Source organism: Bidens hawaiensis, unplaced genomic scaffold (genome assembly GCF_021521415.1).
Source record: "Bidens hawaiensis isolate Kalapana, Puna unplaced genomic scaffold, B.hawaiensis_p1.1 tig00023818_1, whole genome shotgun sequence".
Lineage (NCBI taxonomy): Eukaryota > Viridiplantae > Streptophyta > Magnoliopsida > Asterales > Asteraceae > Bidens > Bidens hawaiensis.
The window spans coordinates 98686-109650 of NW_027493745.1; positions in this window are offsets into that span (position 1 = coordinate 98686).

Here is a 10965-nt window from a genome sequence, read left to right on the forward strand (position 1 = left end):
CTCCCAAGAGAACTCGTTGTTTCCTAGGGTACAACAGCCGGAGCAGTAGTACTGCTGGATTTACCGTAAACCTGAAAAAGGTTCGAATAAAAGAAACCATAAATGTAGAAGAAGAAGAAGTTGGAAAAACCTTGCAAAAATGCTTGTGTTGTGTGTAAGGTTTGGTGTGTGTTGCAACTTAGTTTACCTCTCTATTTATAGAGGAAAATCAAGGCACAAGTTTTTCATCCCACCAATGTGGGATACACCACTATAGTATTTTCTTTCAAATACACACAATCACAAATCGATATCTCATTCATCAATGTCTATTAGTGTGCATTTGTTGTGTCATAACAACCTACTAATGCACACGTAACAAATTTTCCAACAATCCCCCACATAAATGGAAATCGATTCTTCGAAGTAAGTTTCAGCAGTTGAGTATTGCCGGATAGGTAGGTGTTACCTTTTGAACCTTTCATTGTGAAGCATACTTAGCCTCCTAGCGGTTTGTAGTCGCGATGAATTTGAACAGACCCCCATTTGTGTAGACGACAATATGCCTTCACACAATACTCTCCCTGGTTTGGTCAACCCCTCATTCTTGTGTCCGTTATGGTCATGGATCAAGGTCCTGGTTCTGCGAGAGCTCTAGGAAATTGCGCGTCCCCACAATTCCATTCGAAGCGACCACACTTCTCTCTAACATGGGTGATTCCCATGAATCATTAAAAGCATCATGGTTATTTCACTTAACCTTAATATGCTTAACCTCTCCCAAATGTCACTAGTTTTAGGGTACTCCCCTAGGAGAAAGGACTAGGAAGTTCAAGACTCCCTTTGGTTTTGGGGTACTCCCCCACAGTGACTGCCTTTGGTCATATGATTAAGTTCTCCTATTGAACTTAGCTCTTGGGATCTCCAGTCTGCTAAGTTAGGTTTCCCTCATACTTCCTTTATCGCGGGCTTTAGTCCCATTCCTCTCGACAACTTATAAAATTTATCCGTGCTTAAGCCTTTTGTTAACGGGTCTGCAATGTTATTTTCTGACCTCACATGGTCAATCGTGATAACACCCGTTGACAGTAGTTGTCGTATCGTGTTATCTCTACGTCTCATATGCCTTGATTTGCCATTATATATTGAACGTTGAGATCTACCAATTGCAGACTCACTGTCACAGTGTATGCAAATTGCCGACAACGGCTTTGGCCATTGTGGAATGTCTTCCACGAATTGACGTAACCATTCTGCCTCTTCCCCAGATTTGTCTAAGGCAATGAATTCAGACTCCATTGTGGATCTATAAATTACAGTTTGTTTGGATGATTTCCAAGATATTGTTGCCCTACCAAGTAGGAACACGTACCCACTTGTTGATTTGGAATCTTTCATATCCGAAATCCAGTTCGCATCAGTATACCCTTCGATCACAGCTGGATGGTTGGGATAATGCAAACCATAGTCTCTTGTGTATCTTATGTACCTAAGCACCCTTATAATAGCTTTCCAATGTTGAACACTTGAATTGCTAGTATATCTACTTAGCCTACTCATCGCGTATGCTAAATCGGGTCTCGTACATGTCATGAGATACATTAGACTTCCAATGATTGTTGAATACTCTAATTGAGCAACCGGCTCAGCTCTATTTTTACATAGATGTAGAGTAGTGTCAACAGGAGAACGAGCCACTCGCTTGTCTTCCTTGTTGAATTTTTCAAGAATCTTGTCGACATAGTGTGCTTGACTCAAAGTAAGACCTTCTTTGGTTTTAATGATTTTATTCCAAGAATAGTATCAACTAAACCCATGTCTTTCATGTCAAATCATGCCTTTAACATGTCTTTTGTAGATTGAACCATTTTATCATTACTCCCAATGATAAGCATGTCATCCACATAAAGGCATAAAATAACATAACCTCCATTTGTGTTTTTAACAAAAACACATTTATCACACTCATTAATTTTGAAACCATTTCTAATCATGACTTGGTCAAACTTTTGGTGCCATTGTTTTGGAGCTTGCTTCAAGCCATACAAAGACTTGATGAGTTTGCATACTTTGCCATTTTGACCAGGGGCGGAGAAACCCTCAGGTTGCTCCATGTATATCTCTTCTTCCAAATCACCATTTAGAAAAGCCGTTTTTACATCCATTTGGTGCACTTCCAAACTTCGTAAAGACGCGATTGTAAGAACCAACCTTATAGAGGTTATACGTGTTACAGGTGAGTAAGTATCAAAATAGTCTAGACCTTCCTTTTGTCTAAAACCTTTGATCACTAGCCTCGCCTTGTATTTATCAATACTTCCATCGGCTTTCATCTTCTTTTTGAATATCCAACGATATCCAAGTGGTTTGCAACCAACTGGAAGATCTACCAATTCCCAAGTATGATTTTGTAAGATCGAATCCATTTCATTCTTGATTGCTTCATTCCATTGAGGTCCTTCAGGTGAGGTCACCGCTTCATGGTAGTTATTAGGTTCACCTTCAACCATAAAGCTTACGAAGTCAGGACCAAAGGATTTCGCAACCTTTTGTCTTTTGCTTCGCCTTAAATCACCATCCTCTGTCTTGGGCCGTTCATGTGTTCCTTCATGAACCAAGTCATCATTTTGTGTTGACGAGCTTGCACCTACATCATTCGCTCGTGATGACGAGGCCTCATGTATGTGTCCTAACTTAGGAAACACATGCTCAAAATACGAGACAGTATTGGGGCTCGCCTCCATGAAAGTGTTTACGTGTACATTTGGATTTTTGGATTCATGTACCAAAAACCGATGTGCACAACTATTGTGAGCATATCCAATGAAAATGCAATCAACAGTTTTGGGACCAATCCTAAGAGCTTTAGGAGGTGGTATGGTGACTTTAGCTAGGCACCCCCACACTTTCATGTATTTGTACGAAGGTTCTCTTCCCTTCCATAACTTATAAGGAGTCTCGTCCGTATTCTTTAAAGGTATCTTATTTAAAAGATAATTTGCCGTTAAAATGGCATCCCCCCACATGTCATGGCTCACCCCAGAACTAACCAACATGGCATTCATCATCTCTTTCAATGTACGGTTCTTTCGTTCCGCCATGCCATTTGATTGTGGAGAATAAGGAGAGGTTAATTCATGTATTATGCCACTTTGTGCGCATAAATCCGCAAATGGTGAAACATATTCACCTCCTCGATCGCTTCTCACACGTTTAATTTTCTTGTTAAGTTGTAACTCAACTTCATTTTTAAACAAGATAAATTTTTCTATTGCTTCATCTTTACTTTTAAGTAAATATACATTGCAATATTTTGAGCAATCATCAATAAACGTGATGAAATATTTGTTTCCCCCTCTTGTTGGGCATATTTTTAAATTGCACACATCGGTGTGAATTAAATCAAGTGTTTTGGTTATTCTTTCAACCGATTTGAAGGATGATCTTGTAAGTTTGGATTCAACACATGATTCGCATTTCGAGTTTGTATCAATGTGGAATGTTGGCATGCTTTTTAATTTAATTAAACGACGAAGTGAACTGAAATTTACATGAATCTACCATGCCAAACATTTGAATTTAAAGACTCAATAATATAAGCAGAAGTAGATGCCTTATTCATTTCATTTCCAATCACGGTTACATCAAGTTTAAACATACCACTGAGGGCATAGCCCTTACCAACATACATTCCACGCTTAGTCAAGACAAACTTGTCCGACTCAAACACTAAACGAAAACCAAACATATTAAGCAACCAACCCGAAACCAAATTCTTACGAATTTCGGGCACATACAAAGTGTTGCTCAAAGTAAGCTCTTTTCCCGAAGTCATCTTCAAGATCACATTCCCTTCACCCTTGATGTCGGCCGTTGCTTGATTCCCCATAAACAACTTAGCATCACTAGCAGCCTCCTTAAAGGTGCTAAAGAGGGTCTTGTCACCACACACATGACGGGTCGCACCCGTATCAATGAACTATCCTTGCGGTTTGTCCCCCACAAGATTGATTTCTTCAATCATTGTCGAGAGCTCGGTGATCATTGCCACCAACGGTTCACCATTTTCATCCACCATATGCGCACGCTCATGCTTAGGCTTCTTGCGTTGGTTCGCACAATGGCCATTCTCATTACAATTGTAACAAACACCTTGGAAGTTTGAAGACTGAGGTTTCTTTTTCACAACCTCCTTCTTCGGTCCAAGGTTCACCTTTCCCTTTCCCTTATTCATTTTTACCCTTACTCTTATGCCCCCCCCCTTAGAAGATTGTCCAAGTTCAACCATGTTGGCCTTAGCCATTGGCTCCACACGAGCTGATTTTTGAGCCGTTTTATTGTCTTCCTCAATTCGAAGGCGAACAATTAATTCATCAATAGTCATCTCCTTTCGTTTGTGCTTAAAATAATTCTTAAACTCAACCCAACTAGGAGGCAACTTTTCAATTATGGCTACAACTTGGAACATTTCACTAAGTGTCATACCCTCGGCATGAATTTCATGAAGTATAACTTGTAGTTCTTGGACTTGGGTGATCACAGTCTTGGAGTCAACCATTTTAAAGTCCAAAAAATGGGCCACAAAAAATTTCTTTGTTCCCGCATCTTCGGTTTTATACTTCTTATCTAAAGACTCCCATAGTTCTTTGGCAGTCTTTATCCCACAATAGACGTTATACAATGGATCCGCCAAACCATTGAACACGTAATTGCGACATAGAAATTCAGAATGTTTCCAAGCGTCCAAAGCACTCACACTTTAGGCATCATCTTGGGCAGTGGGTATGGGGGCTGTTTTCTCCAAGAACTGTGCTAAGTTCAAGGTTGTCAAGTAGAAAAACATTTTCTGCTGCCACCTCTTAAAGTGGACACCCGTGAACTTTTCGGGTTTTTCAGCATGGTTAGCCATTGTGGTCGCTCCCATATTGGCTGGGGTGGTCAAATGGACAGCATGGGTAGCATTAGAAGTGTTTGGGGTTGGTCTTGTCATTCTTGCAACAGAAAACAGACCAAGTTAGTAACTTAGAAAAAAAATGCAGAAAATTCTGAAATTTGCCAGATAAATTTATCCCGTGCGAGATAGCTTTATCTCGTGCGAGATAACAAAGCCAGCCCAAAAAAGGAGCCTTTTCTAATTTCAGAATGCTAAACCAAGAACGAATCTGTCTAAGTCCAACTTTGAAGATCCAATTCTAGATTTTGATACCAAAACAGAAAAGAAAAAACTGTTTTTAAAACATATACTATTTTGAAACAAAACTGGTTTGGATCAAAATAGAATAGTTTCTGAAAATTTAAACAAAGTTTTCACGATAAGCTATCTCGTGCTAGATAGCCAAAAACAGCCCAAAAGGAGCCTTTTCTGATTTCAGAATGTTAAACCAAGAACGAATTTGTCAAAGTCCAACTTTGAAGATCCAATTCTTGATTCTGAGACGAAAACAGAAAAGAAAAACTGTTTTTAAAACATATACTATTTTGAAACAAAACTGGTTTAGATCAAAACATAATAGTTTCTGAAAATTTAAACAAAGTTTTCACGAAACGGTTTTAAAAATATTGTTTTAAGATTGTAGGAACCGAATTCGTGAATTGAGTAAATAAACAGAAAATTAACAAACAGTTTTATTACTCATACAATACAATACAAGAATCTGAAATACAATACAGAATCAAAGAAATAAACCAAATACAATACGAAAAAAAAATGTAAAGGGTTTGGCTGAGGATCATGTTGAACACGGGGCCTTTAAAACAATATTTCGAGTCTCCCAAGAGAACTCGTTGTTTCCCAGGGTACAACAGCCGGAGCAGTAGTACTGCCAGAGTTAACCGTAAACCTGAAAAAGGTTCGAATAAAAGAAACCAGAAATGTAGAAGAAGAAGAAGTTGGAAAAACCTTGCAACAATGCTTGTGTTGTGTGTATGGTTTGGTGCGTGTTGCAACTTAGTTTACCTCTTTATTTATGGAGGAAAAACAAGGCACAAGTTTTTCATCCCACCAATGTGGGATACACCACTATAGTATTTTCTTTCAAATACACATAATCACATATCGATATCTCATTCATCAATGTCTATTAGTGTGCATTTGTTGTGTCATAACAACCTACTAATGCACACGTAACAAATTTTCCAACATACTTTTCATCTTTATCTGGGTGAGGTTTCACAATCCTCCACTCCTCTGCATCTCAATAACCTTTTCAACATGTCCATCTTGTCATTAGAGGATACAAGCTCTTCTACCTCATTCCTTTTCTTTTCAAATTTCTTCCTCTTGGGTTCTGTTGGCTTACAAGAAGAAGCTTTCACAAGAGAAGCCCTTTTCATAGTTTTCATATGTTGTTGTGCGGTTATTTTCTCTTTTTCAAGGATTTTCTTTGTAATCTTCTGGAATTGAAACTTAACCTCTTTTCTTGACATGAGTTCAACTGCTTCATTAAGGTGAACATGATCAACGAGATATCCCTTCTTTCTTCCGTACATCTTCAATACTTTCTCTCTTTTCTGAGTCAGCTTTAGTGTTTTTTTCTTTCAACTTAGCTTTCCTTTCTATATCTTCTTTCCTTTTTTGATGCATTTTTTCACAAAGTTTTTAAATGTCTTCAGCTGATATATTTTCAACATGAGATTGATCATGGTTGTGGCTTCTTAAGAATTCTTTCTGTCTTTCTAGAAGCTTCATCTTTGCAGCCTTTCTTTCCCTTTCTTCTTTCTTTCTTTCTTTCATCTTGTTGATGTTTCTTTCTCATCAGGAAGTTTAAGTCTTCATCATTTAAATCTTGAATCTATTTAAATGGCATTCCATGGCCCCAACAAATAGATAACTCTTGGATCTCGTCTTTTGACCTCCTCTATCCTTTTCTCAGCATTTCTTATATGATCTTTCATTCAAATATCTTGAGGAGATTCAGGTCTTGTTGTTATAACTTTAGTCTCATTTTCCAAATCATCATCATTCAACTCATCAAATAGCTCATCAAGGGCACCTAACTGTGGTTCATCCTTTTTGGTCCATCAACTTTCTTTTTCAACAGTTTTTCAGTCTAAGCTTGAGTTTTTTTACCCAAATGGGGAGTGGGGGAAAGTATTTACCATAATAGGTGATTTTGAAAATATTTACTAAAATGGGGATTTTTTGTTTCTATCACTTTTTATTTATTTCTTTCTATAGGCGCTTGAAAAAAAATTAAAAGGATTTTGAGTAAACCAACAGTTATTGTTTAGATTTTTTTTAAACAGGTATCCTCACGTATTTTTTATTAATATTTAAAACAACTAACTATAATTTTTATTTTTTTAAAAACTATTTTTCCTATCTTTTCTTAACTACAACTAGTCATCTAAATAAACTAAAAAAAATAAGAAATGAAGAAAAAAAACTAAATAACCGTTCAAATTAAATGGTCACAATTTCAAATACATTAAAATAAGAATGTCAAATAAAGTCGACTTGCTTAACACAAATTATAAAAAAAAATGACGAAATGACTCAAATCTCTTAAGCATCCATTCTTTTAGGCTTAGAGGGACATGTTGACCGATTATAACCGGGTTTTCTACAAATTCCACAATTGTTAGCACTTTTACTTCTTTAATGTCCATTATATTTTGTAGCCTTGTTGAGCAATGACGACTCTTTTTATCCCGCTTTAAATGCGAAACTGAGAGTAATTCTCTAAAAGATGTGGATGGCCAATAAGTTTCACAAGGAATCAGAAAAAACTCAGATGACCAAGTACCTCAATAATCTAGAATTAAGTAACACTATGAACAAATACAACAAGCAAGAATCAAACAAAATATTAAAGAAATTAAATAATATTAAATCAAATTGAAATATCAAATTTGAGTTTATAATAATCAATGGAACCCAACATCACACTTTACTATTGAAGAACCTATATTGAGAGCCATGAAAAATCTTCTACAAAATCAAAATAATAGCTTTGGAGTTCTTTTTAAAACCCTTTATTAAAAAGAAATAAATAAAAAAAGTGATAGAAACAAAAAAATCCCCATTTTAGTAAATATTTTCAAAATCACCAATTATGGTAAATACTTTTCCCCCACTCCCCATTTTAGTAAAAACTCGTTTAAGCTTTCCCTTTATTTGTGCTTAATGCAGTTGATTTTTGTCTTTTGGCTTTGGGGACATCAGTTGGAATTTCTTCATCTATATTTTCAGTACTAGGCATTAACTGCCTTATTGGTACAACTTCAATGGAATATTCATTCAATGGAATATTTTGTTTAGGCACAAAAGAACTTGTCATTTTCCATTTTCTTTCATAATGGACAACATTCTCTGGCCATTCTTTGATAGTCTTGATCACTTTTGCAATTATTTCATCCATATTTTTCAGTGCAGCTTGTTCAAGGTCTATTTTATCTTCCTTCCTTTCGTCACCTTTCTTCAAATCCATATGCGATTCTAAGATCTTTTGAGGAATTTATTCATATATTCTTTCTCAGCCTCTTCTCTCACTTATTTTCAATCTCTATTTGTTCTAGCAAGACCCCTTGTTCTTCAACTTATTCATCAATGAAGGCAAATAATTGAAAATTTTGCTCATACATTTTACTCATTCTTCTCTTTGCTAGATTCCTTGCACTGAAAGAAGTAGGATTTGCTAGATTCCTTGAACTAAAAGAAGTAGGATCAACATCCAGGATTTGGTCACCAGAAGTAGGTTCCGGAATATTTAGGGGTTGTAGTTGACTTTCATTTTCAGAAACATCTTTACCTTATTGTTTCTCTTATCTACTACCTCTGAACTTTCTGGTACCTCATCATTGGCAATTGGTGGTGGCATGTTGTCAATATACACAAAAAGATCTTGAAGTTCAACATCCAGACATATTTTCTGTTTCCACATTTTTAACACATCATTAATCATTTCTTCATCTTCTTCAGACATGCCATTATTTTCACTAATTAAGTTCAAACCAACAGGTGTATCAGCCTTCTCATTTATTTTCACTTGATTCATATATTTCTCCAATCTTATTCAATTACATCCTTATCTTTATCATTATTGTATTCAACAATAAAATTGAGAGCATTCTCCCCTTGTTTTGGTGCATCTAAGGTCTTCTGAAACCTCAGGCTTTTGGGAATTCTGGGTTTGAATCTCCTTCAATGCTCTTTGTAATGCTTCTTCCAGTTCTTTGTTTTTGTACTTCAATGTGTCATTCTCCCATGTGAGTAAGAAGTTTCTTGAGAGCAAATCAAAATATTGGGTGATGGATGGTTGTGAGGTGGATGGATCAGATGAACGGGCCAGTGACTGATATGGTGAGTAGGGAAAAGTTTCAGGGTTGGTTTTAAAAGGTGAAGTAGGTTGGGAATAATGAAATGTTTCACGTGTAGGGGATTAGGGGTGGGTTTGGGAGGTGTGAGTGTCTTCAAGGTTTGATAAGTGAATGGGTGATGAATGGTCAAATTGTTCATTTAGTGGTGAATTTGGGTGAGATAGGATTGGTGAATCAGGTTGATGAATGGAAGAAGGATCAACAGTTTCTGGTATGTATGGTTCATGAATGGGTGAGGTAATTGGTGAGTGAGGTGGTGATGGGATTATTGGTGATTAGGATGGTATATGGTCAGGTGGGACTGGTGGAGTAACAACATGTACATAATTAAATCACTTGTTATACAACCTCCTCAGCAACAATATTCTCATCAACAACATCGTTAGCAACATTCTCTATGTTTCAATAACATTCTCATTTACATATCATCTGGTGCACCATCATCATTATCAATTCTAATTTCCATCATCATCATCATCACTACTGTCACTGCCACTCTCGTCCTTATCTTCTTCCTCTTCCACTACTTCTGGCTCAGGAGAAGCTAGAACCTCCATAATCTCCATATTGTCATTTAATAGCCAGGGTATGATGTGAAACTCAACTTTACGAAGAAATTGGCGTGTGGTTGCATGTCTGTTGATTATTATAATACATTTGGATCTTGCAAAGCAAGTGTTTCACCAGTTCTAACCAGATCAGGTAAGTTAGCATTGATCATAATTTGCAGGGGAATTTCTCTCTCTCATTCCTTCTTGCATTTGTCACTAACCATTGAAAGATCATTCTTTAGAAATTGAGAAATTAAATGGTTGTCTGTACAGAATGGAAACTATAGCATTAGCAAGTTCTCTACTCAATAACGTCCAAATCCCCCTCCTTAGATACATGCTCTGGATCACATAGTGAATCAAAATATGTAGATTAAGGGAAACATTCCCTTTTGAAATTATCCTTCATGAATATTTCCTTGATAGCCCATAGTCTTTTGAAAAATTCTCAACAGCCTCTCTGAGAATATAAGAATTGTTTTTCAAAATTTTTATTCAACAGAAGCCTTTCCCTTATTCTCTACTCTGTAATTTTAATTTCTCTTCCCTGCATTGTAGCTTCAACTCATGCACCATTAATATCATCAATATAATCGGCTCCAAAAATCTTGTAAATGATTTCGGTAAAGTAAAGAAGTTCAGTAAGAGAAAATTATAGATTTGATTGCTGCAACCAATGGATCATCAATGCCAGTTCTTGGTTCTTAGCAGTGACCTCCAACAGGGCACACATGTTAGGCTTCGGTTTGAATTTGTACGCCATTAGGTCTGCAAAAATATTAAACACATTCAAAAACAAATTAGTATTGGAAAATGCAATTAAACATAAATGAAATGAGAATCAAGGAAGAAATTTATCTTTAAGAACCTGTTCTTCGACAACTGTTAACCTACACATAAAACAAACTGGTAACTAAATAATGAAATTGATCCCCTAAACCAAGAAATTAGGTGTTGGAAATCAAAAATCAAACACTTGCCAAGTCAGAATTGAAAAGTAAGATGATAAGTAGTTTGATTGAAAGAGCAGGATTGTGTTTAGGGCACGAGCATACAATTGTATTATGTAAGAGAGGGAAAAAGTGTTTGGAAAAATGTTAAGTCCCACTTTTATATA